The 26,977-nt window shown below is 39.4% G+C and overlaps 1 pseudogene across 1 annotated transcript in view; it reads right to left on the minus strand.

The window, feature by feature from the left end:
* The window catches only part of LOC143718287 (NLR family CARD domain-containing protein 3-like), a 43,320-nt pseudogene extending 17,823 nt beyond the window's left edge, over positions 1-25,497 (minus strand). The window contains exons 1-4 of the transcript XR_013196303.1: positions 24,955-25,497; positions 22,339-24,158; positions 21,913-22,086; positions 13,288-13,461 (exon numbers count right to left, since the gene is read on the minus strand). The product of XR_013196303.1 is annotated as an NLR family CARD domain-containing protein 3-like (transcript). The remainder of the gene's footprint in view (positions 1-13,287; positions 13,462-21,912; positions 22,087-22,338; positions 24,159-24,954) is intronic.
* Positions 25,498-26,977: the final 1,480 nt, after the last annotated feature.

The following is a 26,977-nucleotide window of genomic DNA, read 5'->3' on the forward strand; positions in this document are numbered from 1 at the left end:
AATGACATATTATATCCCCGGGTCAATAGGGCAAAACCAACTGTCAAAATGACATATCATACCCCCAGGTCAATAGGGCAAAACCAACTGTCAAAATGACATATCATGCCCCCGGGTCAATAGGGCAAAACCAACTGTCAAAATGACATATTATATCCCCGGGTCAATAGGGCAAAACCAACTGTCAAAATGACATATTATATCCTCGGGTCAATAGGTCAAAACCAACTGTCAAAATGACATATCATATCCCCGGGTCAATAGGTCAAAACCAACTGTCAAAATGACATATCATACCCCCGGGTCAATAGGGCAAAACCAACTGTCAAAATGACATATTATATCCCCGGGTCAATAGGTCAAAACCAACTGTGAAAATGACATATCATACCCCCCTGTCAATAGGTCAAAACCAACTGTCAAAATGACATATTATATCCCCGGGTCAATAGGGCAAAACCAACTGTCAAAATGACATATTATATCCCCAGGTCAATAGGTCAAAACCAACTGTCAAAATGACATATTATATCCCCGGGTCAATAGGGCAAAACCAACTGTCAAAATGACATATTATATCCCCGGGTCAATAGGGCAAAACCAACTGTCAAAATGACATATCATACCCCCCGGGTCAATAGATCAAAACCAACTGTCAAAATGACATATTATATCCCCGCGTCAATAGGTGAGAACCAACTGTCAAAATGACATATCATACCCCCGGGTCAATAGGGCAAAACCAACTGTCAAAATGACATATCATACCCCCGGGTCAATAGGGCAAAACCAACCGTCAAAAAGACATATCATGCCCCCGGGTCAATAGGTCAAATCCAACTGTCAAAATGACATATTATATCCCCGGGTCAATAGGGCAAAACCAACTGTCAAAATGACATATTATATCCCCGGGTCAATAGGTCAAAACCAACTGTCAAAATGACATATAACACCCCCGGGTCAATAGGGCAAAACCAACTGTCAAAATTACATATCATACCCACGGGTCAATAGGGCAAAACCAACTGTCAAAATGACATATCATACCCCCGGGTCAATACAGCAAAACCAACTGTCAAAATGACATATTATACCCCCGGGTCAATAGGGCAAAACCAACTGTCAAAATGACATATTATATCCCCGGGTCAATTGGGCAAAACCAACTGTCAAAATGACATATCATACCCCCGGGTCAATAGGGGAAAACCAACTGTCAAAATGACATATTATATCCCCCGGGTCAATAGGTCAAAACCAACTGTCAAAATGACATATTATATCCCCGGGTCAATAGGGCAAAACCAACTGTCAAAATGACATATTATATCCCCGAGTCAATAGGGCAAAACCAACTGTCAAAATGACATATCATACCCCCAGGTCAATAGGGCAAAACCAACTGTCAAAATGACATATCATGCCCCCGGGTCAATAGGGCAAAACCAACTGTCAAAATGACATATTATATCCCCGGGTCAATAGGGCAAAACCAACTGTCAAAATGACATATTATATCCTCGGGTCAATAGGTCAAAACCAACTGTCAAAATGACATATCATATCCCCGGGTCAATAGGTCAAAACCAACTGTCAAAATGACATATCATACCCCCGGGTCAATAGGGCAAAACCAACTGTCAAAATGACATCATACCCCCGGGTCAATAGGGCAAAACCAACTGTCAAAATGACATATCATGCCCCCGGGTCAATAGGGCAAAACCAACTGTCAAAATGACAAATCATACCCCCGGGTCAATAGGGCAAAACCAACTGTCAAAATGACATATTATATCCCCGGGTCAATTGGGCAAAACCAACTGTCAAAATGACATATCATGCCCCCGGGTCAATAGGGCAAAACCAACTGTCAAAATGACATATCATACCCCCGGGTCAATAGGGCAAAACCAACTGTCAAAATGACATATTATATCCCCGGGTCAATAGGGCAAAACCAACTGTCAAAATGACATATTATATCCTCGGGTCAATAGGTCAAAACCAACTGTCAAAATGACATATCATATCCCCGGGTCAATAGGTCAAAACCAACTGTCAAAATGACATATCATACCCCCGGGTCAATAGGGCAAAACCAACTGTCAAAATGACATATCATGCCCCCGGGTCAATAGGGCAAAACCAACTGTCAAAATGACATATCATGCCCCCGGGTCAATAGGGCAAAACCAACTGTCAAAATGACATAATATATCCCCGGGTCAATAGGGCAAAACCAACTGTCAAAATGACATATTATATCCCCGGGTCAATAGGTCAAAACCAACTGTCAAAATGACATATCATATCCCCGGGTCAATAGGTCAAAACCAACTGTCAAAATGACATATCATACCCCCGGGTCAATAGGGCAAAACCAACTGTCAAAATGACATATCATACCCCCGGGTCAATAGGTCAAAACCAACTGTCAAAATGACATATCATACCCCTGGGTCAATAGGGCAAAACCAACTGTAAAAATGACATATCATACCCCCGGGTCAATAGGGCAAAACCAACTGTCAAAATTACATATCATACCCCCGGGTCAATAGGGCAAAACCAACTGTCAAAATTACATATCATACCCCCGGGTCATGAGGGCAAAACCAACTGTCAAAATGACATATTATATCCCCGGGTCAATAGATCAAAACCAACGGTAAAAATGACATATCATACCCCCGGGTCAATAGGGCAAAACCAACTGTCAAAATTACATATCATACCCCCGGGTCAATATGGCAAAACCAACTGTCAAAATGACATATCATATCCCCCGGGTCAATAGATCAAAACCAACTGTCAAAATGACATATCACACCCCCGGGTCAATAGGGCAAAACCAACTGTCAAAATGACATATCATACCCCCGGGTCAATAGGGCAAAACCAACTGTCAAAATGACATATTATATCCCCGGGTCAATAGATCAAAACCAACTGTCAAAATGACATATCATACCCCCGGGTCAATAGGTCAAAACCAACTGTCAAAATGACATATCATACCCCCGGGTCAATAGGGCAAAACCAACTGTCAAAATTACATATCATACCCCCGGGTCAATATGGCAAAACCAACTGTCAAAATGACATATCATACCCCCCGGGTCAATAGATCAAAACCAACTGTCAAAATGACATATCATACCCCCGGGTCAATAGGGCAAAACCAACTGTCAAAATGACATATCATACCCCCGGGTCAATAGGGCAAAACCAACTGTAAAAATGACATATCATACCCCCGGGTCAATAGGGCAAAACCAACTGTCAAAATTACATATCATACCCCAGGGTCAATAGGGCAAACTCAACTGTCAAAATGACATATCATACCCCCGGGTCAAGTGGGCAAAACCAACTGTCAAAATGACATATCATACCCCCGGGTCAATAGGGCAAAACCAACTGTCAAAATTACATATCATACCCCCGGGTCAATAGGGCAAAACCAACTGTCAAAATTACATATCATACCCCCGGGTCAATACAGCAAAGCCAACTGTCAAAATGACATATCATACCCCCGGGTCAATAGGGCAAAACCAACTGTCAAAATTACATATCATGCCCCCGGGTCAATAGATCAAAATCAACTGTCAAAATGACATATCATACCCCCGGGTCAATAGGGCAAAACCAACTGTCAAAATGACATATCATACCCCCGGGTCAATAGGGCAAAACCAACTGTCAAAATGACATATCATACCCCCGGGTCAATAGGGCAAAACCAACTGTCAAAATGACATATCATACCCCCGGGTCAATAGGGCAAAACCAACTGTCAAAATGACATATCATACCCCCGGGTCAAGAGGGCAAAACCAACTGTCAAAATGACATATTATATCCCCGGGTCAATAGGTCAGAACCAACTGTCAAAATTACATATCATACCCCCGGGTCAATATGGCAAAACCAACTGTCAAAATGACATATCATACCCCCCGGGTCAATAGGGCAAAACCAACTGTCAAAATTACATATTATATCCCCGGGTCAATAGGGCAAAACCAACTGTCAAAATGAAACGTAACACCCCCGGGTCAATAGGGCAAAACTATGTGTCAGCTTGATCAATCGCTTACAAGGGCAAACGTTAATCCCTACACCGGAGGGTCACCGGAAGGGCAGGGGGTGGGGCTAGGTCAAAGGTCACCATCAATCATTTTGACACAAGCTGTAGGCTAATAACTACTTACTACAGTATGTAGTTTTCGGCATGTCTCATCCATGAAGATGCAACAATACAGAACAACCTATAGGACGTAGAACCAGAAGCAAGCTGACTGAGCAAGCTGAACTTCAGCTATGGTGTGAGCCCCTTTATTAATATGACTGGAGGTGAGAAATAATAAGTAAAAGTTCAAGTTCAAGTTCAAGTTCATTTATTTGTATAGCACATTTAAACAGCCGCTTAGACAGACCAAAGTGCTTTACAGAACACACAAATAAGAAAAGTAAAAACAGCAAAAACAACCCCTAAAACACATAAAAAGCAGCAGAGCTACAAAAAGCCTTATCAGAGATTCAAATATAAAATCGTAGAAATAAAGAAAAAAAAAAAAAAAAAAGAAAAAAAGATCAATAAGCTAAAGAAAACAGGTAGGTTTTTACCAAAGACTTAAAGATAGAAAGGGTGGGGGCCGTTTGGATCTCTAGAGGCAGGGTGTTCCACAGACGAGGCCCTGCCACTGCAAAGGCACGCTCCCCTCTACGCTTAAGTCTGACCCGAGGGACAACCAGCAGAGCCTGGTCGTGTGACCTTAGGCTTCTGGACGGAGTATAGGGATGAATGAGTTCGGATAGATAGGCTGGAGCTAAGTTGTGTAAAGATTTAAAAACAAATAGGAGGATTTTAAAATCTATTCTCTGCCGGACTGGCAGCCAGTGTAACGATTTAAGAATCGGAGAGATATGGTCGTATTTGCGACAGTTAAGGATAAGTCTGGCCGCTGCATTTTGGACCAACTGAAGACGGGCAATTTGAGAAACTGATATCCCACAGTAAAGTGAGTTGCAATAGTCTAGCCGACACGTGATGAAGGCATGAACCGCCATTTCCAAAGTTATCGGAGTAAGAAAGCCTTTGATTTTAGATAATAAGCGAAGTTGGTAGAAACCGGAGCTGATAACAGATGATATGTGTTTGTCAAATTTTAAAGACTGGTCAACAAGAACACCTAGGTTCCGCACTCCTGTAGATTTAAAGGGAGATAAACTCCCCAAGTCTGGGCTTATGTACTGGGACCTTTCACTCGGGCTAAAGACAATGACCTCGGTCTTATCATCATTTAGAGAGAGGAAATTTTGAGCCAGCCATGCCTTTACCTCCTCTAGGCATAGTAGAAGAGAGTTTAACGCTGCAGGGTTATTTCTTTTAAATGGAATGTAAATTTGGGTGTCGTCTGCATAAAGATGAAATGATACACTGTGTTTCCTTAAGATAGCGCCCAGCGGTAGCATGTATAGAGAAAATAGAGAGGGAGCCAAAATGGAGCCCTGTGGAAGACCACAGGTTAGAGGTGCCATGGAGCTGGAGAAATTACCCATCTTAACTAAAAACTTTCTGTCAGAAAGGTACGACTGAAACCATGACAGGACAGAAGCCTTTAGGCCCACCTCAGTCTCAAGTCTAGCCAACAGAGTAGGGTGGTCAACAGTGTCAAAAGCTGCCGAAAGGTCTAAGAGAACTAAAACCACAGAATCACCCGAATCAGTGGAGATAAAAATATCATTTAGCACTCGCAGAAGGGCGGACTCAGTGCTGTGGGCAGTCCTGAACCCAGATTGAAAAGCCTCATAAATACAGTTATTTGAAAGAAAGTGCTGAAGTTGATTAAACACAATTTTCTCCAATAACTTGGAAATAAAAGGCAAAACAGAGATGGGTCTGTAATTTTGTAAAATAGAAGGATCCAGTGAAGGCTTCTTGAGCAAAGGAGTGACCGTAGCCACTTTAAGATTAGTTGGAACAGAGCCCGTATTGAGACACTTGTTAAAAAGAGATACCAAACCTGGACCCACAGAGTCGATAATTAACTTTAGAAATTTCGGCTGAATGATATCATTTGGACAATAAGAAGGTTTAAGCTTGGTGCACACATCCTTTAGTGTCTGGAGGTTGATAGGATCAAAAACCTCCCAAACACAAGTAGTAGGTGACACGAATGAGGGGAGAGTTAAGTTAGGGCAAACACTAAGTCTTAATTTAGTGATTTTGTTCACAAAAAATCTCTGGAAATCTTCACATAGAGCATCAGAGGCAACAGATAGTTTAGAAGAAGGATTTATAACAGACTGAATGACAGAAAACAAGACCTTTGGGTTGGAGTGGTTGGATTCAATTAAGTTAGAGAAATATGCAGCTTTAGCTGACTTAGCTGCCTTCTGGTATGCTGTAAGAGCGTCTTTGAACAAATGGAAGGAGACAATCTGCCTGTCTCGCTTCCATTTGCGTTCGGCCGCTCTACAAATTTGTCTATGATGACGAGAGTCAGAGTTTTGCCACAGATTAGATTTTGGTTTGGATATGTGAGGCTTGAAAGGAGCAGTCACGTTAGCTACCTTAAGCCAGGCAGAATTTAAAAGGCTGAAGTGTTGATCCGCATCCAGGTCAGATAGTGGTTGGTCTAAGTCCAAGTGTGAACATAGTTCAGCAAAGCACAGATCGAAGTTAGTGCTGAACTGAGGAGAGTAGACCCGCGACATAACAGGTGCAATAGTGGGTTGAGAGAGCTCCGGGAGAGACAGTGAGAATAGAATAGGCTTGTGATCGGAGAGCAGATAATCAGAAAATACAATATCAGTGACATCGATCCCGTAGGATAACACAAGGTCCAATGTATGGCCCTGAATGTGCGTAGAGTTTTTGACCCACTGCAGTAGATTAAAAGCATCTATTAAGTCAAGAAACTCCTGCGATAAGGAATTTGAATGACAACAGACGTGAATATTAAAATCTCCCACCAAAAGGAAGCGATCATAGTTTGTGGCAATACTGCCAATGAACTCAGTAAAATGCTGTATAAAATCATTAGTGGAGTGTGGAGGACGATATATCACCCCTAAGCAGATGGGACCATTCCAGTCAAGGTGGAGAAGCTGAGATTCAAAGCTGGGGAAAGCCGTTACAGTGATTAGCTGTAAAAGTCAAATTCACTCAGAATTCCACGAACAGTTGTTATATACCACATTTGTGACTAAACAAGTTTCATTTGAGATGCTGTAAAAATACATTTTGTCATTGAAGGACTTGTAAATTTTATATATGCAGTACTAATTCTAATTCTGATATTCTCTTGGTTGGGGGTTATGTGTTGTTGGGGAAAAATAAGGTTTGTGGTTTAAATAAGTGTTCAATAGGAAGACAAGGCATCCAGAGAAATGTGCAAGTTCCTGCTGGTTAGTTTAAAGGGTTTTTTCCCCCTCTATTTCTTTATCTCTTTTTTTATTTGTTCAGGACATTTCATGGATCAGGGTACTGCGATAGTTATCAGTCCCTCCAGGATTTCACAATTTTTTTGTGTGATTTTTGCGATCAAAATAACTGAATTTGTGGTGGTAATTTCTATATTTGATTTCTATATTTTGTAATTAGGACATCACATTTGCCATAATAGTATTATATCAGATGCACAACAGTCATACATGACACAAATCACAAACAAAATGCATAAAGCTTGTTTATTTGGTCTAATCAAATTCTCGTCAAATTAACCCTTAAAACAACCTATGGGTAATTTTTCTACCTGACCTATGTAAATATTAACAGCAGGTCTAGTAATTTATACTGTAGAACTGTGTGTAAATCAAATTCATACATTTGCAAAAAATAGGTGACATTAAAATCGATCTGTAATTCATTTACCAAAACCAATTTTTAAAAAAAATTGTGCTGTGTTGTTGATTATCATTAACAACACTGACAACAACAGGTAAATTAGGTTACTGTCACTTTAAGACCTACTACAGTAATGACAAACGTCCCAATCAGTTATTACTGATTGTTTTACGTAAATACTCGCCAAGATGAATATTTTGAAGTAATTGTAGCTATGTGTGTATAGTTCAAGCGCTATAAAGAGAATTCAATACTCTAACGCTGACAGGCGGTGACACGCAGTCAGTCAGTCAGTCAGTCAGTCAGTCACACACACACACACACACACACACACACACACACACACACACACACACACACACACACACACACACACACACACACACACACACACACACACACACACACACAAACACACACACACACACACACACACACACACACACACAGAGCAGTCAGAGACAGACTTTGACTGGCTGAAATTAGTTCTCTTTCACGGTATACTGCGCTTTTAATAATTCTTTTTAGTACCTTCGAGCATATCATACTTTTTGTGATGTCATCTAATCATGTTAAACGCGTTAATAAGTTTGCCGTAGCCTACTGCCCAATGAAAACTGTTCGGATATCGGCTGATTCAGCTATATAGCCGAATATAAACAAAAGAAAAAATCTTGAGCGATTTGACACTTAAATCGTTATACCACACAGCAATTTAAAACAACACAAAAATCACTTTTGCTCATTTTATTTCGATCATGTCCAGCGGCCGTCATCCTTGAAGCCATCTCCGACATGGTGAGCTGCTGCTTGCGTTTCCTCTGATTACACAGGTCTGTTTGTCTGAGATGTTTGCTCCCACTTAGAGGATAGTCGATAGTAGACTTTCTTTTGTGGTCTAAAATTGTATTACACGGGTTGCAAAACAATTTACCCCCACTCTTGTGCAATATATCAGGATATTGTTTAGCCCGGTCCTTGGTGCTTATGTGAGAGGGCAGGTGAGACCCATTTTCTTTCGCCATGTTTCTGACAGACCGCTCACAGACATCACGCGTGCGCAACATTTGTTTCCACGAAAAAATGCATTAAAACTTTAATTAAACTATTAAACAATGTAAATTGGGTGATTTATAATTTAATGCTTTGTTAGGTCTTTTTCATTTTTGTGATTATTTTGCGGTTAAATTAGGAATTATGCAGGATCGCAAAAAAATTTGACATTTTGTTGATTTTGCGTTGTATTCAGCGATCACGGAATAGCAAAAAACTGGAGGGACTGAGTTATACATGATACAAATGGCTGGTAGCACAACAAGATTAAATACAAATATTAATTTTATCTCTTGTAATGTAAAGGGTTTGAATAATATTGTTAAGACCAAAAAGTTCTTTCACATTTACAGTCCCTCACGAGGAGATTAAGAAACTCATCTTTTCACCTCGGATGTTTCTCGCATTAAGTGTATATGGGTGAGTAACTGTTTTCTCTCCAAATTTCTGTGAAGGCAAGAGGGGAGCAGTTCTTCTACATAAGAACATTGCTTTTGAACCTGAATCAGTGATCTCAGATCCAAATGGTCGTTATGTTATTGTGCCCGGAATTTTACAAACAGTCCCAGTTGGTTTAGCATGCATGTGTGGCCCCAATTGTTTTTTTGTTTGTTTTTTTCTATACTTTCTAATCTTGATAGTCATCACATAGTTATAGGGGGAGATTTTAATTTGGTTCAAAATACAATATTGGACAGGTCGTCTTCAAAACATACCACGTTGTCCAACTACCAGACTTCTAGAGACCTTAACTAAACAGATTGGCCTGTCAAATCCCTGGAGGTCAAGATTTCCAACTAGTAAAGTCTTCTCTTTCTTTTCGCATGTTCACCGTTCATACTCGTGGATTTTTTATTTATTTATTTATTTTTTGGTTGATAGAATGATACACTCTGTCAATTCCTGCGACTATCATAGTATAGTCATGGATTCAATTAATCTCGTAAAGATGGTATTTACAGTTGAAACCAGATATTTACATACACTTCAGAAAAAAACATAAATAACTTTTATTTCTTTACTGTTATACATTAAATCAGAGTAAACTTTTTCTGTTTTAGATCAATAAATATTAACATATTTTTTGCATTTGTTAAATGTCAGAATTGAGCGAGGGATAATTTTTATGTATTTTTTTAATCACTTTCATCAAAGTCAGAAGTATACATACACTAAGTTTATTGTGTCTTTAAACAAAAAGAAAACTCCAGATGATTCCATTCTGAGCTTAAGAAGCTTCTGATAGGTTAATTGATTCCATTTGAGTTAATTGGTGGCACACCTGTGGATGCATATAAAGGCACACCTCAAACACAACGCCTCTTTGTTTGACATCATGGTAAAATCAAGATAAATCAACCAAGACATCAGGAAAAGAATTGTGGACCTCCACAAGCGTTGCTCATCCTAAGGTGCAATTTCCAGATGCCTGAAGTTCACACATTCATCTGTTCAGACAATAATACGCAAGCATAAAAAACATGGGAATGTACAACCATCATCACGCTCAGGAAGGAGACGGATTCTGAGTCCCAGAGAGGAACGTTTTTTGGTGTGAAATGTGCGAATCAATCCCAGGACAACAGAAACAGACCTTGTGAAGATGCTAGCTGAAACTGGTAAGACAGTGTCATTATCCACAGTAAAACAAGTCCTGTACCACAATGAGCTAAAAGGTTACTCTGGGAGAAGAATGCCATTACTTCAAAACCACTACAAAAAAGCCAGACTACAGTTTGCAACTGCACATGGGGACAAAAATCTTAATTTCTGGAGACATGTCCTGTTGTGTGATGAAACAAAAATTGAACTGTTCGGCCATAATGATAAACGGTATATTTGGAGGAAAAAGGGCAAAGCTTTGAAGCCTCAGAACACCATCCCAATTGTGAAGTATGGGGGTGGAAGTATAATGTTGTGGGGCTGCTTTGCTGCAGAAGGGACTGGTGCACTTCACAAAATAGATGGCATCATGAGAAAAGAGAATTTTGTGGATATATTGAAGCAACATCTGAAGACATCAGCCAGGAAGTTAAAGCTTGGGCGCAAATGGGTCTTCTAAATGGACAATGACCCCAAGCATAACCTCCAAATTATTTACAAAGTGGCTTAAGGACAACAAAGTCAAGGTATGGGAGTGGCCATCACAAAGCCCTGATCTCAATCCCATAGAAAATTTGTGGGCGGCACTGAAAAGGCGAGTGCGAGCAAGAAGGCCTACAAACCTGACCCAGTTACACCAGTTCTTTCAAGAGGAGTGGGCCAAAATTCCAGCAAACTATTGTAGAAAGCTTGTGGAAGGATACCCAAAACGTTTGGACCAAGTGAAACAGTTTCGGGGCAATTCTACCAAATACTAAGGAAGTGTATGTATACTTCTGACTTTGATGAAAGTGGTAAAAATAAAATACATAAAAATTATCCCTCGCTCGATTCTGTCATTTAACAAATGCAAAAAATATGTTAATATTTATTGATCTAAAACAGAAAACGTTTACTCTTGATTTAATGTATGACAGTAAAGAAATAAAAGTTGTGTTTATTTCTGAAGTGTATGTAAATATCTGGTTTCAACTGTATGAGTTGAATGCCACCACAATGTTGTAAATACGAGTGGGAAGCTCAGGATTTTCTTTAAGCCCCGATCTGTACAAGATGTGGGCGTGTCAGTGAGAAACATGGCGGAATAACACAATACTTAAATGTATTTAGCAGTGATATTGTCAGGCTTTTATATTTACAGCGAAGTAAGCTAATTGCCTGCACAGAATATGATGGCATTATAATATAACAATATAATATGTAATGATAAAGTTTGCAGTGGCTTAATAAATTAATTAAAAACATAAAAAAACCAAAGTACACCTGATGCACATTTCTTTGTTCTTAATTTTATAGAAATAGAGTTTAAAGCGGCACTATGCAGGAATTCCGTTTTTGTCAAACAGCGACCCCTAGAGTCGCTGTAGAGTACTTGTATTTAACGTTACTGTCGTAACAACTCACGCAGAGCGTGACAGTCTATGATCTGCACTCACGGCCTCTGCACTTTATAATAATAAAGTAGCCTACCACGTTAGGCTTACCTGAGCCTAAATGCCAGATGACATCAATAAAGTTACATCATGTACGCCACATTATTTCATAACAATGTCCGTTATTATGATGTTGTTAGACATGATTATTGCTATTTATCATAATAGTTTGCAAAATCCGCTCATTTACACTATTATACACATAGTGCTGCTTTAAGAACCTTGCTGTATTTTTGTGTAATTAATTAAGAGAAAGTACACTGCCATCTTATTCGAGGAAAGTGACTTGACGCAACAGCCGTTGTAAACACAAACTTCCCAGGAGGACTTGAATGCACCATCATCTCTGATCATGCCCCAACCTCTTTGGATGTAAGGTTTACACAAGCCAGAACTTATTCTAAACAATGGAGATTTAGTTCACATTTACTCTCTGATAACAACTTCAAACATTTCCTCACATCTCATTTAAATATATATTTTGAGTGGAAACATGCATGCCCTCCTTCATATCATCGATGGATAAAATAAATTATCTTGTGTTTAATGCTGAAAAAAATTCTTTGAAAGGGTCTTTAAAAACCTTTCATAAAACATGGAAACCTTTGTTAAATTATATTGATACCATTGATCTCACACTTGAAAACGCAAACGAGAATGAACTATATATATTTTTGTATCCTTTTCTTTATATTGCATTGTATTTTATTGTTTTGTACACTTATTGTATTGTTTAACTCTTACACTTATAGTATAGTTATTATATGTATTGTATGTATAGTGAGGTTGTACTCGGGGCATTAAGGGCAGACGGGAGAAAAGCAGAGCTGTGGTTCATTTAATTTTTATATATACAAGATGTTGTATCTGCACAAAATGCCAATAAATATATTTTGAAATAAGAAAAGTCTGGTATGTGCACATGCATCACATCACTAGACCACATGTATGAGTGTGTGTGTCTGTCCTCTGTTTGTGCGCTTTTATGGGAGAGCGGGATAAAGTGAATAAAAATTTATTTAGAAGGAAAATCATGGAAATGGTTTGTGATTAATATCCTGTTGTTTGTTATATTTTCTTTGTCTTTGTCGGTTTTGGTTCTTTTGCTGTTGTAGGCTGTCGACCTCTGAAATAACTGAAATCATTTTGCAAAGTGATATGGAACTATAATGCAGTCAAGACCTGCCTAGAACTACTTTACCTTTGTTTACCGTAAATAACTGTACAACCCTATAATTTTCATCAACCAGTTAGAATGAAGCATTCAACAGCCCCGTACCATAACTAGAGCTGTTATTGGAGTTGTTTAATCAAAACTCTTCATGCTCTACATACTTGAGTTTATCCAGTCTGTAGTTTGGATCGTTGAGTTTATCAGTGAGCAGCTTGACTCCTGAATCTCCTGGGTGGTTGTAGCTCAGATCCAGCTCCCTCAGGTGTGAGGGGTTTGAACTCAGAGCTGAAGACACATAACCACAACCTTCCTCTGTCACCATACAGCCAGAAAATCTACAAAGACATACAGCAACAGTCCACATGACATTAGTTTGGGAATCAGACGTTACTATCACACACTGACCTTGGTTGCGTCTCCCAAAAGAATCATAAGCCTGGTAGCAATTGTTCTACAATCAACTTACGATGCTTTTAGGAAACTCAGCCCAGTGCAGTATGTATTTGCAGCTGTTATTTTCTATAATTCAGTTACAAAAGTAAAAAAAAAAGAGTCTTTGGAAATGTACCAGTGTAAAAATATTACTTTTCTGAATGTAGTTTAGTTGTCAGACACATTTATGCTTATTTGCATTATAGAAATTGTTACTTGAACATTTATACCTATTTCAGCCTTTTATCTGTTAGCAGTAATTTCAATTGACTATTCTTTTTTTGTCAAAATTACATTGTTTTGATTTGAAAATATATAATTTGCATTTAGACAAGATACATTAACAGTCATACAAATAAGAGTGAATGTGTGGATATTTAAAAATAAAATATTATTTGCAAGTATTTTAAATGTATTAATTTACATTATACTTGCTAATAAATTATTCATTTCCATTAAATATCTACAGATACAGGAGAATAGTGAAAAATATTTTCATCGTCTTTCAAAAAAAAGTCTCAATACATAGTGTAATACAATATATGTCAAACATATTGTCTCAAGCATATTTAAGTGAGGAACTGAGACCTTACAGATGTGATTTCCTCACAAATTGTTGTGGTAAGCAGCTCTTTTAAAAGAGCTGGTGTTAACCCCGAAGCTGCCACAGCCATGTTACCGGCGTTGTCAGCTTCATCAGGAGCAGGAGAAACACGTTAGGATTTAGGCATTGTGCAGGGATAATGACAAGCTCCAGCTATCATTTAAATGTTCTCTACCGTTGTAGACGTCGTCTTAAAGTATTAAGGATTTTAAATGTTCCCGTTGGCTATTGAAAATAAATTAAATTTACGGAGCAGCTCCCGGATGCACCTCACTCACTCAACTGCATGCCGGAAGTGAAATATTTTCACATTTAAAATGACTAAATGTTTTATTTTAGCAGAAACCCACAGGGAGCTAAATACAATAAAATACCAATGACACAGCTTTATGCTTCTTAATTTTTTAGAAGATTTATATACAGTTCTCATTACAAAATTGGGATTAAAATTGTTACATTTTCAGATCCATGCTACAGTAGGAGTGGCCCAAACTCACTTGCAGGAGTTCATGTGGAGTAGCATTTACTGCAGTGGACTCAAACTCAGCTCCTCAAGGGCCACCGCCCTGCAGAGTTTAGTTCCACCCTAATTAAACACATCTGATCCAGCTAATCAAAGTAATCAGGATTACTAAAAACTTCCAGGCAGGTGTTTTGGAGCTGGACAAATCTCTGAGGAGGCGATTGGCAAACGGTGGTTGCCAAACGGTTGTGACTGGTGTACGGATGGTAGGATCTGACGTAGATTCCGGAAGCGACCCAGAAATGGAGGATGAAAGGTTTGAGGAAGATAGTGGGGGAAATTCAAGTTTAGGGTGGAACGTAGTTAAAACAAAGAAAAGGAATTAAATTTCGTGTGTTAACCCTCTGGGGTAGGCAAACGCGCCGGCGCGTTTTGCTCGATTTTTTTCACATAGCAGCAAAATAGACTTAAACTACACTGTCATTTTTCGTCATACAGACTTAAGAAATATAAAAAAATAAACTGTTGAATATGTACTTTTTTATGTGTTCATTTCCAATCGAAATAAAACATTGTGCTTTTGTAAAATAAAGAAAATAAACAGGGTGTGCTTTCTGCCTCTCTGTCTCCGTTAACTTTTTTTCTGGAGCACGTCTCTAAACTTAAACAAAACTCAGCGAATACTAGTCACCCAGGCATGAGCAATATATCTTTATAATCATTTAAGTTTGTACTTTTAAAATATCTAATTCAAAACTAAAATAAATATTTTCTGTTTATGTAATCTATAAAAAAAGAGAGAGGTGTCAGCCGATCTCATTATCGTTCTCTCAGCTCATTATTCTGCTAATGTGACAAGTGCATGGAGAGCACGCGGTATTCAAACGCAAATGATCCAAGGCAAGCCATTCAAACATGCCAACGCCCACCAGCTGGTTTATAAAACACATCATGTTTAATAAAAACTTGAACTTTACCTCGTCTTGCTACCTGTAAGGAATAATACTATCTAATAACCCTGGAAAATTTACCAGAAGTGCTGGTAGTTTCATTTCGAGGAGCAACAAATCCAGCTGATGTAGTAAGTCATTTATTCTTAAGTGCTTTGTTCTAATCGCGATATTGAATAGTGTCTGCAAACCGCAAAAAGACTGTTTAAATATGAATTACGTGTCTGTGTGTAGGCTAAATGATGAATGAACAGCACAGACGCACACGCGTTGTTTACTTCAGTTATACAGCTCGTCTGTGCTGTTCATTCACTCTCGCACCTACATTAGTAAACGTTATTTTTACATGAACACATCCAAACTATATTGTTATAGCCTACTAAGATGAGTAAAAATAGACTGAAATATGTTGAAATAAAATGTCTGTATAAGCAACAAACTGCAAATTAACACGTTTATGCTAATATATCATGCACAATATGTTATAGACTAAATATGAATGTTTAGACAAGATTTTGTGATTAGTTTTGGATAGATTATAAAGTTTTGACTGTAAAAAAGACTACTGTCACATTAAATAGTTAAGCTTTTGTTCAGCAATTTCTTTATAGACCATAAAGCACACCTGAAAACAGACCGCGACAGCTTCTGATAAGCCTGAAGCAAGTCGATCAGGGCATGCAGGAAGTATGGCAGGAGAACGCAGCGTCTCGTTCTCTCTCAGGGAACCAGGGTTACATGCGTAACCTGAGACGTTCCCTTTCAAGGGAACTCGAGCTGCGTTGAGATGCGGTGGGAACCCCATACCCACTACGCCATAATGAGAAATGCCCGTTCTGTGTGAAGTCCTTGCGCACACTAAGAAGCAAGCAGCCTAGCCCCAGGAGTGGAGAGGTCTAAGTCGTAGAATCAGACAAATGTATGTGGTGAAGACCAGCCTGCCGCATTACAAATATCCTGAAGGGAAACACCTGAAATTAAAGCCTTAGAGGCAGCCATACTCCTTGTAGAATGGGCCCGAACAGCCATAGGTGAAGGCTGTCCGGCCGCTTCATAAGCAAGTGAGATGGCCTCAACTACCAACTTGCTCATTACCTGTCTCGATGCAGGGCAACCTTTCTTGGTGAAACTGAAGCAGACAAATAACTGCTCTGATCTACGCCACAGGGCAGCTCTGGGAACGTAGGCACCCAAAGCCCTAACGGGACATATCAGATTGAGACCTTCCTGATCTGGGGTATTAAAAGGTGAAGGGCAAAAAGCCTGCCGCACAATAGGGCCCGCCGCATTACTGGGGACCTTAGGAATGTAACCCGGCCTAGGGTGTAAAAATGCTATCACCATACCAGGTGCAAATTCCAAACATGAAGGAGCCACGACAGGGCTTGCAGATCTCCAATTCTCTTGATTGAAGAAATAGCAAGTAAAAATAAAGTTTTTAGTGTAAGGAACTTCTCTGAAACCTCTTCAATAGGCTCGAAGGGAATCAAGGCCAGACCCTCAAGTACAATGGCCAAATCCCAAGCCAGTGCTCTAGAGTGCAGTGCAGGCCTTAGCCTCAATGTTCCACAGAGAAAACGAATAATAAGAGCATCTCCCCCAAGAGAAAAAGCCCCCAGAGGGGTGCGATAAGCAGATATAGCCGCTACGTACACCTTTAAGGTGGAGGGAGATAATCCAGCAGAGAAACGGTCTTGTAGGAAATCGAGAACTGTACCAAACCGGGCAGTTAACAGGATTTAAAAAACATTCTCCACGCCATGTAGAGAACAGTTTCCATTTCAATGTATATAGTTTTCTCGTGGAAGGAGCTTTGGATTGAAGGATGGTCTCAACAACCTCAGTCGAGAGATCGGATTCTATAAACTGGGCCCCCCAAAGAGGCCAAGCCCACAGTTTCCACAACTCCGGGAGAGGGTGAAATATCGTGCGGGGTTACTAATAATAGATGAGCCCATTCCTGGCGAACCCTCTCAGGGAGCAGAACTCCCGGGAGCATTGATATCGGGGGGAATGCGTACAGGTGCAGCCTCGGCCACACCTGCACCATAGCGTCCAGTCCGAGAGGAGCTGGATATGTGAGGGAGAACCATAGCGACAATTTGTGAAGTACATAGTAATGAAAATATTCATAAAAATTTTTAAAAAGGCAACAAATTGTGAGGAAGAATCACATATATTGGAAGCTAAGGAGTCAACTGGAGATACATTGGATTATGAATTAACTTTGTATGAGTTAAAAAGAGCAATTGCAGGGCTAAACAAACTTCTCCAGGTTGGGATGAGTTATGCTATGAAATGATTAAGCATTTATCAGACCCTTCATTAAATGTCATTTTAAATATTTATAATAAGGTATGGAATTCAGGAAAGCTTCCAAAGAATGGAAACATGGAGTAATTATCCCAGTAGCAAAACCAGGAAAAGATCATACGCAACCCATTAATTATAGGCCTATAGCTCTAACTTCAAATATATGCAAGATTATGGAGCGTATGGTAATGAGCAGGCTGGTTTATGTTATCGAGAGGAGGGATATCTTCTCCCCCTACCAAAGTGGCTTTAGAAAAGGGTGAAACACTATGGATTCTGTGCTGTGTTTGGAAGCTGACATAAGAAAGGCTCAGATTAATAAAGAAGTTTTGGTAGGTGTCTTTATTGACGTTGAAAAGGCATATGATATGTTGTGGAAGGAGGGACTTTTAATTAAGCTGGATATGATGGGAATAAAAGGTAAAATGTTTAACTGGATTATGAACTTTCTGTTAAATAGAACTATTCAAGTCAGAGTGGGATGTGAGTATTCTCCGATTTATGTAATCGAGAATGGAACTCCTCAAGGAAGTGTAAGCAGTCCAATTTTGATCAATGACATTTTTTCTCAGATAGAACCTGGGATAGGGAAATATTTATATGCTGATGATGCTGCAATATGGAAACTAGGTAAGAATCAGAGTGTGTGAGCGGAGTGGAGTGGGAGCGGAGCGAGGAGTGGATCGGTGTGATTTTGAATGGAGTGCGGAGCGGATTTTTTAAAAGTCGGAGCGTCGTGGTTTTCACTCGCTCCGAGAGCGTTCCACTACCGCTCCATCACGAGTACAATTCATGCCAACGGCTCATTATAGAACTGTTTTTTTAGTAAGGATTCACACGTTAAACACATTACGCTAGCATGATACAGATGGATCTCTCAAATCAGAAAAAAATGTGAAGGTTATGATGACGCCGATGGACATGAGTGACTGCAGGAGGTTCTCAAGCCTACTGAATAGGCTATGATCGGGCAACACGATCTCATGAAAGTGGGTATCTATAGCACAAATTTTATTTCTCATGCCATTTTTACGCCCAAAAATTGTTTTTGCGTGCAAATGAAACACACTAAACCCCTTGGTTAGGATTAGGGATGTGAAGTGCGTGCACGCCATAAAGTGTGTATCATATGCACGCGGAAACTGCTTATCATGGGCTATGCAAGCAAAAACTATTTTGTTAATGGTACAAGAAATAAAATTTGTGCTATAGATACGCACTTCCATGAGATCGGGCTCGATCGGGTGAAAGCACATTTCAAACAGGTAACACTTATTCACACACGCAATCGCTTTCTCACTAATGCATTGCATTCAAACAAATGTAATCTTACTGTCGGTATTTGATTTCGAATGAGCAGAAATCTGTAAGAAATGTAGCGACCCGTAGATAAAATAACTGATGAAAACGTAGTTATTTTCCTCTTTCCAAAAAAAAAGTGCTCTGCAAAAAGCAGCAATGATATTTAACTTTTAATGCTGATAACCATGCAATAAGCATAGCATGGCATAGGAAAAGTTTGCACACTATCCAATAAACCACATTGAAACAATTCTCCTAATGTTGTTTTTTATTTTTTTATTTAATATGTCTATATATTATGATGAGGAGAAATTTTGTGATATTTCAAAGCATACCTAAATACTTTATTCGCAATTTCCTCGGGAAGCGAAGACAGAGCGTATTTCTGATATCAGTGAGCGAGGAGTGGAGCGGGAGCGGTAAATGGTGAACCCGGAGCGGAGCTGGAGCGGAGTGATTATTAAAATATTAATAATCAAATTGTTGCCGCTCCACTCCGCTCACATACTTTGGTAGGAATGTTAAGTTAGTACAGGAAAAGGTTCAAAATGCTGTCAAATTGATAGAAAACTGGGCTAATAAATGGGGCTTTAGGCTCTTTATGGCAAAAACACAAGTAATTTGTTTTTCAAAAAAGAAGACGAACCCTACTATAAATATTAAAATGTATAGAGAAACATTGGAGCAGAAATCAGTTGTTAGGTTTTTAGGAGTATGGATGGACTATGGATATGGATATACAGTATGGATATACAGAAAATAATACATAAATGTAAAAAAGTGATAAATATAATGAGATGTCTAGCTTGAGCTGAATGGGAAGCATAACGGCAATCGCTCAAAAGTATTTATGTGGCATTAATTGGAGCAACTATAGATTATGGTAGCATGGTGTAAAGTTCTGCCTCAAAAACTCAGCTTGCTAGGATTGAGGCAATTCAGAATCAAGCATTAAGGATGTGTTGTGGAGCAATAAGATCATCACCAGTGGCATCACTTAATGTTGAGATGGGTGTAATGCCACTGGGATTGAGAAGGATTAATTTAAGAATGAGATACTGGGCAAACATAAAAGGTCAATCGGAAAATCATCCAGTTAAGAATGTTTTTAGTGACTGTTGGGAATATAACTATAAAAAACTAAGAAGTTTTGGATGGTTTATTAATGAGGAGGCAAGAGAAATAATTAAAGAAGTTAATATTGCCACTTGTGTGGTTCTGCCAGCAATTCCTCCTTGGTTTTGTCAAATACCTTCTGTAGATATCCAGTTCCACAAAGACAAACATAATGAGTCGAATATTCTGGATAGAGTAAAGGTACATGATTACATAGATCATAGATATTATAGCGCCATCCAGATATATACTGATGGCTCAAAAGATCCAGATTCTGGTATAACATCTGTAGCAGTATTCATACCGCAATTTAAAGTTAACATTTTGAAAAGAACTTCAGATCACGTCTCAGTATTTACATCAGAATAAATAGCAATTATATTAGCATTACAGTGGGTCGAATAAGTTCAGCCAATCAGATCAGTTATATGCACTGACTCTTTATCTGCAATTGAAAGTCTAGCAAGTGGTACTTCTATAGCTAGGCAGGACTTAATTTTTGAAATTTCAGACAATTGAGAATCATTTTTCATTTTCTTTGGATACCTGCTCATATGGGGGTGGCAGGAAATGAAGAGGTGGATAGTTTAGCTAAACAAGCCATAAAATTTCAAGAAGTTGATATTAAAATTGCATTGAGTAAGACTGAGATAAAAAGTATAATTGCAAAGGAAATTAGGAAGAAATGGCAGAAGGAGTGGGATAGTGAAATATGGGTCGACATTTATACAAAATTCAGGAAACAGTTGGTTTAGAAAGAAGAAATTCTGTAAATAGGAGGAAGGATGTTATAATTTCAAGTATGCGCATTGGCCATTGTCTACTAAATCAAAGTATGGTCAGGATTGGGAAACACCAGACTGGGTATTTTGACAATAGTAGTTCCGAAATTTATGGAAACATTAGAACATGTATTATTAAAATGTGAGGCTTATGCAAGAGAAATATTTAAATTATTTCAAGCATTAAGAAAAATGTAAATGGAAGTTTTTTATATCCAAGCATTATTAGGTAATGGCCCAAAGCAATTTAAAATATATGAAGAAGTATTTAATTTTTTAAAAGACACTAATTTAAGTAACAGGATTTAGGTCACTACTACCATAACGTTATCCACACTCCAATCCAGTAGGTGGCGGGAATGCACCATTAAAGTTTGGTTTGCCAACCGCCATTAAACTTAAAAGAAGAAGACGTTTTGGAGCTGGTTGGATTTAAACTCTGCAGGACAGTGAGCCTCCAGGAGCTTAGTTTGAGATCACTGATTTACTGTGAACTAAGACGCTCTGACACACTGAAAACATAGGATCATGAGTTGCTCGTGTGTAAATGAATACAGTGCCATGCTTCACTCTGAAACACAGATCATGTCAGTGTTAAGTTTATTGACTAGTTTTGGCCTGTAGATAACCTCATTGTGTTTCATTTCAGTTTTCCACCGTCGAATCATGTGTTATTGTTCTCATGTGGGTCCATGTGGGTCATAAGAATATGAAAAAAATTCAAAATGTTTTGTCTCTTGCGGGTGCTAAGCGGCCACTTACCTTGCTTATTGGTTAAGTCAGCCTCTGATTATAGTATAGTTAATTATTTTAAAACCATTCACCTCAGTATCTCCAGCTGACAGTTTGGACTCCTCAGTCCATCAGAAAGAAGCTTCACTCCAGAATCCTGCAGGTCATTGTTACTCAGGTCCAGCTCTCTCAGAAAAGAGTTTGAGGATTGTAGAGCTGATGATAAACTCTCACAGGACTGAGCTGTGAGATTACAGCTGTGTAGCCTGTGTAGAGAAAAAAACAAAAAGAGCAGTAGTAATGCGTTTATCATTTGGAGCTTGAAAAAAACTTTAACTGTAGTGAATTAAGCAAAGATAAAAAAAAATTCTCTTCATAAAACATCAAAACAGCTTTTTCACACACATTAATTTTATTCATTTTTCTGAACTGTCTAGGCCAGCAAGTCACTAATTTAAAATGAAGGCAATTACAAAAGACTAACAGTGTTTATAAATTAATGTAAAGGAGACTCTTACATTGCTCTTCTGGTGTTTTTGATCACTGGCAGTAGTCTCAACAGTGCTTGATCAGATCCTCTGTAATTCTGCATTTCAAATATCTCTTGAGTCTGTTCTGACATCAGGAGCACAAACACTAGACCAGACCATTGAGCAGAGGAGAGATTCTGTGCTGAAAGATTTCCTGAGCTCAGAGTCTTCTGGATTTCTTTCACAAAGTCATCTTTCAGTTCACTCAGACAGTGGAAAAGATTAATGGTCTTCTCTACTGATTTCTCCTTCTCTATTTTCTTTTTGATATAGTCAACAGTGTTTTTCATGTCCTCTGTTTTCAGTTCCAGTCCTGGTAGTAGTCCCTTCAGGTCACTCTGATTGCAGGCTCCAGACTCCAGACCCAGGAGGAAACGAAGGAAAAGGTCCAGGTGTCCGTTCTCACTCTGTAAAGCTTTCTTGACTGCAGCATTATGAAGCTGAAACAGTGGTTTTTGGTACAGTTTCCATTTCAGTTTTTCTCTCCAGGACTGAAGAAATAGGTCAGCTTTCTCATCTTTGCCCATCATAAACACATAAAGAGCAGCAAGGAATTCCTGTACGCTGAGATGTACGAAGCTGTAAACATTTATTGCTGAAACCTTTTCCTCCTGAAACATTCGAGTGCATAACCCAGAGTACAACGAGCCTTTTCTGACATCTAGTCCACATTGCTCAAGATCTTCTTTATAGAAAATCAGGTTTCCTTTCTCTAGCTGTTGAAAGGCCAGTTTCCCAAGCTTCAGAATAATCTGATCAAAAGACACTGCATTGGAATTAGGTTCGGGCTCATCACAGTATTTTTCTTCCATCTGTTTCTTCTGAGAAAATTAAGAAGCTTGTGTACATCCCTGTGAGAGTTGTGGGAGTTTTGTCATTGCTCTCTCGAGCCAGTAGAGGCTGAAGAACAATAAGAGAGATCCAGCAGAAGACGGGGATGTGGCACATGATGTACAGACTCCTGGATTTCTTGATGTGACTGATGAGGTTTCCAGCAACCTCAGGACTGCTGTTATTTTTGAAGTATTGCTCTTTCTGCTCATCGTTAAATCCTCGCACCTCTGTCACTTGATCAATGTAGTCACGGGGAACCAGACTGGCTGCTGCTGGTCTGGATGTGATCCAGATGAGAGCAGAGGGAACCAGATGTGTCTTGATAAGGTTTATTATTATCTTACTCACTGTTGTTTTTTCATTTACATTTGTAAATGTGTCATCTTCTTTAAAGTTCAAAGTAAAGCGACATTCATCCAGCCCATCAAAGATGAACATAACTTTACCATCACCTTCAGGAAGAGAGGGCAATTCTTCAGGACTTCTAAAGAAGTATTTGTTGATCAGTCCCATGAGACTGCACTCTTCTTTAATCAAATTCAATCTACGCAATGGAAGTGGAAATATGAAGACTATATCCTGATTTTCTGTTCCTTCAGCCCAGTCAAAGATGAATTTATTGACAGAGACAGTTTTTCCCACTCCTGCGATCCCCGTTGTCAGCACTTTTCTGTTTCGTTGATCCGTATCACACTGGACTTTAAACATGTCATTACACTTGATTGCCGTCTCCTTGGCAGTCAATTGGTTGTGGTTTGATTCGATCTGTATCACCTCATGGTCATTCACTCTTCCTCCAGTCTCAATCTCCACCACATATAAATCAGTGTAAATATCGTTCAGGTATTTCCGATGACCCGTCTGTGAATTACCAACCAATATCCGGTTGTAGTCCTGTTTTAATTTGTCCTTCAGTGTGAGGCTGGTCTTTGTGTAATCATGAAGAGTAGATTCTCTATCGTCTGCAGTTGATCCTTTAAGAAATATGGGAGAGTGTTTTTTCATAAATTCATGCTTCTACTATATTAAAATGAATCACACTCTTACTTCAATAGTGTTTACATGATCATCTTACACTGATTATGCTGAAGTTAACAACATAAATTGTGATGGAAATGTCTTGAATGTCCTGACTCGAATGCAATTAGTTTCAATTTTTGAATTTCTGAATAACTTTCTTTTTCTAATTCCTTCCAGAGCATTTATTAAATAGTCACTATTGGACTCAGATCAACTTAAGGCTATGCTGACCAAAATAATTACAAGCTTTATGATCAAACCATGACATCTAACACACCAAACTAGACATGAGACTGTATTAGGTTTAGGTTGGGGTTATTGCAATGACCCTGTGTATGTAGAAGTTGTTTTCAGAAGTTTTAATTCAGGGTTTAAGACTCTTGTAAACCATTTAGCCATCCATAAAAACCATGACTAGTCTGTTCTATTAAATGTACTTGTATAAGATCTGCTGCTGTTCTTCTTGAACCCTGTAATTGTTGCTTGCTGTTATATTTTCTAGTTTCCATGTACAGGCAATGATTGTTATTTACCCCTGATCTCTTTTGAATGAGCTCCAACAATGACAGATGTTTTTATAGTGCCTTCAGCTTGACCTGTGTGTGTGTGTGTGTGTGTGTGAGAAAGGATCACTCACTGGGAAACATAAATCACACAAACACATCAGCAGAGCAAAGAGCAAAGTTTAAGTCAACCCATTACATTGGTAAACAGTCAATCACATTACAGTCACAGTGAATTAAACCTTACCTTGCTTATGATTGTTCTCCAGCTGCTCAGCCAGATTGTTCTGGTTCATCTTCCTCAGGATCTCCACCGTGATCTTCACAGCTTCTTCTGGTCCAAAACATGCTACCATCTTATCCACTGTGTCTAAGATATCTGCATTCTCCATGTCAGACTTTGATATATGCTTATCATGATAATTTTCTAAGCACCACTGAAACTTCTTCAGATCATCTCTTTTCAGTCCCTTTAGTGATTTCTCAAGCAGAAATTTAACAGAAGCCATCACCCTTCACAGGACAAGAAGAAAAACATCTGAAGTAGTTTAACTCTTAACATGTGAACCTGAGCATTCAAATGTTATTTGGATTATTGTAAGGTTTAACTTAAACTGGACAATGACTTTCTTCTCGAGCTGCTGTACAGCCAAAACAATCTTTGTTACATTCATTTTCATTCACATCACTGTAAAGCTGCTTTGAAACAATTTGTATTGTAAAAAGCGCTATTTAAATAAAGGTGACTTGATTATGAAGCTGTGATCGGATCAGCACTCTCGGAGGCATCGCGTCCTATAATGCTCCTTTTTTGCATGGTATCTATCTGAAACATGCTAGCAATGAGTACCCTAGCAACAGCATTGCAACAACCTAACAACCACCCGGAGTAGCTAGCAACTGCAAAGCAACCACCCAGAATGCCCTAGCAATCATATAGCAACACCTTAATGACTACCCTGAGCACCCTAACATATGCATAGCAAGACCCTAAAAACCATCCCGAGTACCCTAGCAACTGCATAGCAATCACCAATAATGCCCTAGCAACCACATAGAAACACACTAGCAACCCCAGCAAGTACCCTAGCAACTGCATAGCAACACCTTAAAATCTATCTATTTATCTATCTGTTTTCTTAAAGACTGTATTGCCTTCAAAAACTCCAAACATCAAGATTTTAAAACTTCTTCAAACTTTCTTGTCAGGCTTTCTCAATGCCCCATTTAAAGTTCAAGCAAAAACGTCTCGGTTACGTATGTAACCCTAGTTCCCTGATAGGGAACGAGACGCTGCGTCAAACGCTGCGGGAACGCCCCTGCGTTGTGCGTCATGAAGCACGTATGGAATCAGCCCAATGGAGAGATGAAACGTCATAGGCGGGTGACGTCATCGACCAGGAAACTATAAGGCACCCCAAAAACACAAGCGCATTAGCTTCTGATAGGCTTGAAGGAAGCGCTAACGGGAGTGCCGGGAGTATGGCGGAGCGACGCAGCGTCTCGTTCCCTATCAGGGAACTAGGGTTACATACGTAACCGAGACGTTCCCTTTCAAGGGAACTTCGAGCTGCGTCAAACGCTGCGGGAACGCGAATACCCACGTCGCCATAGGACCAAATGACCGTCATGTGAGACTAGCGCACAGAGGACGAGAGCACCTGTGCCCCAGGGGTAGAGCTTAAGTCTAGGTCATAGAACTTAATAAAAGTATGCGGTGAAGACCATCCAGCCGCATCACAAACATCACTCAGGGAAACCCCCGACAAAAGAGCTTTAGAAGCAGCCATACTCCTGGTAGAGTGAGCTCGGACAACCAAAGGTGAAGGCTGGCCAGCCGACTCATAAGCAAGTGAGATAGCCTCAACCACCCACTTGCTCATTCTCTGTTTAGACGCCGGACACCCTTTCCTGGGTGGCCCGAAACATACAAAAAGTTGTTCTGATTTCCTCCACAGGGCAGCTCTGTGGACATAAGCGTCTAATGCCCTAACAGGGCAGAGTGAATTAAGTTTCTCCTGGTCCGATGACATAAATGGAGGAGGACAGAAAGCCTGCAGAACCGTAGGTCTAACAATATTAGTAGGAACCTTAGGAACGTAACCTGGTCTAGGATGCAGAAAAGCTTTAACCATGCCAGGTGCAAATTCCAGGCACGAGGGTGAAACCGACAGAGCCTGCAAATCTCCGATTCTTTTTAGCGAAGAGATAGCAAGCAAAAAGATAGTCTTAAAAGTGAGAAACTTCTCGGGAACTTCTTCGATAGGTTC

This window comes from Siphateles boraxobius, unplaced genomic scaffold (genome assembly GCF_051911475.1).
Source record: "Siphateles boraxobius isolate OS27281-9 unplaced genomic scaffold, OSU_SipBor_1 61, whole genome shotgun sequence".
Classification (NCBI taxonomy): domain Eukaryota; kingdom Metazoa; phylum Chordata; class Actinopteri; order Cypriniformes; family Leuciscidae; genus Siphateles; species Siphateles boraxobius.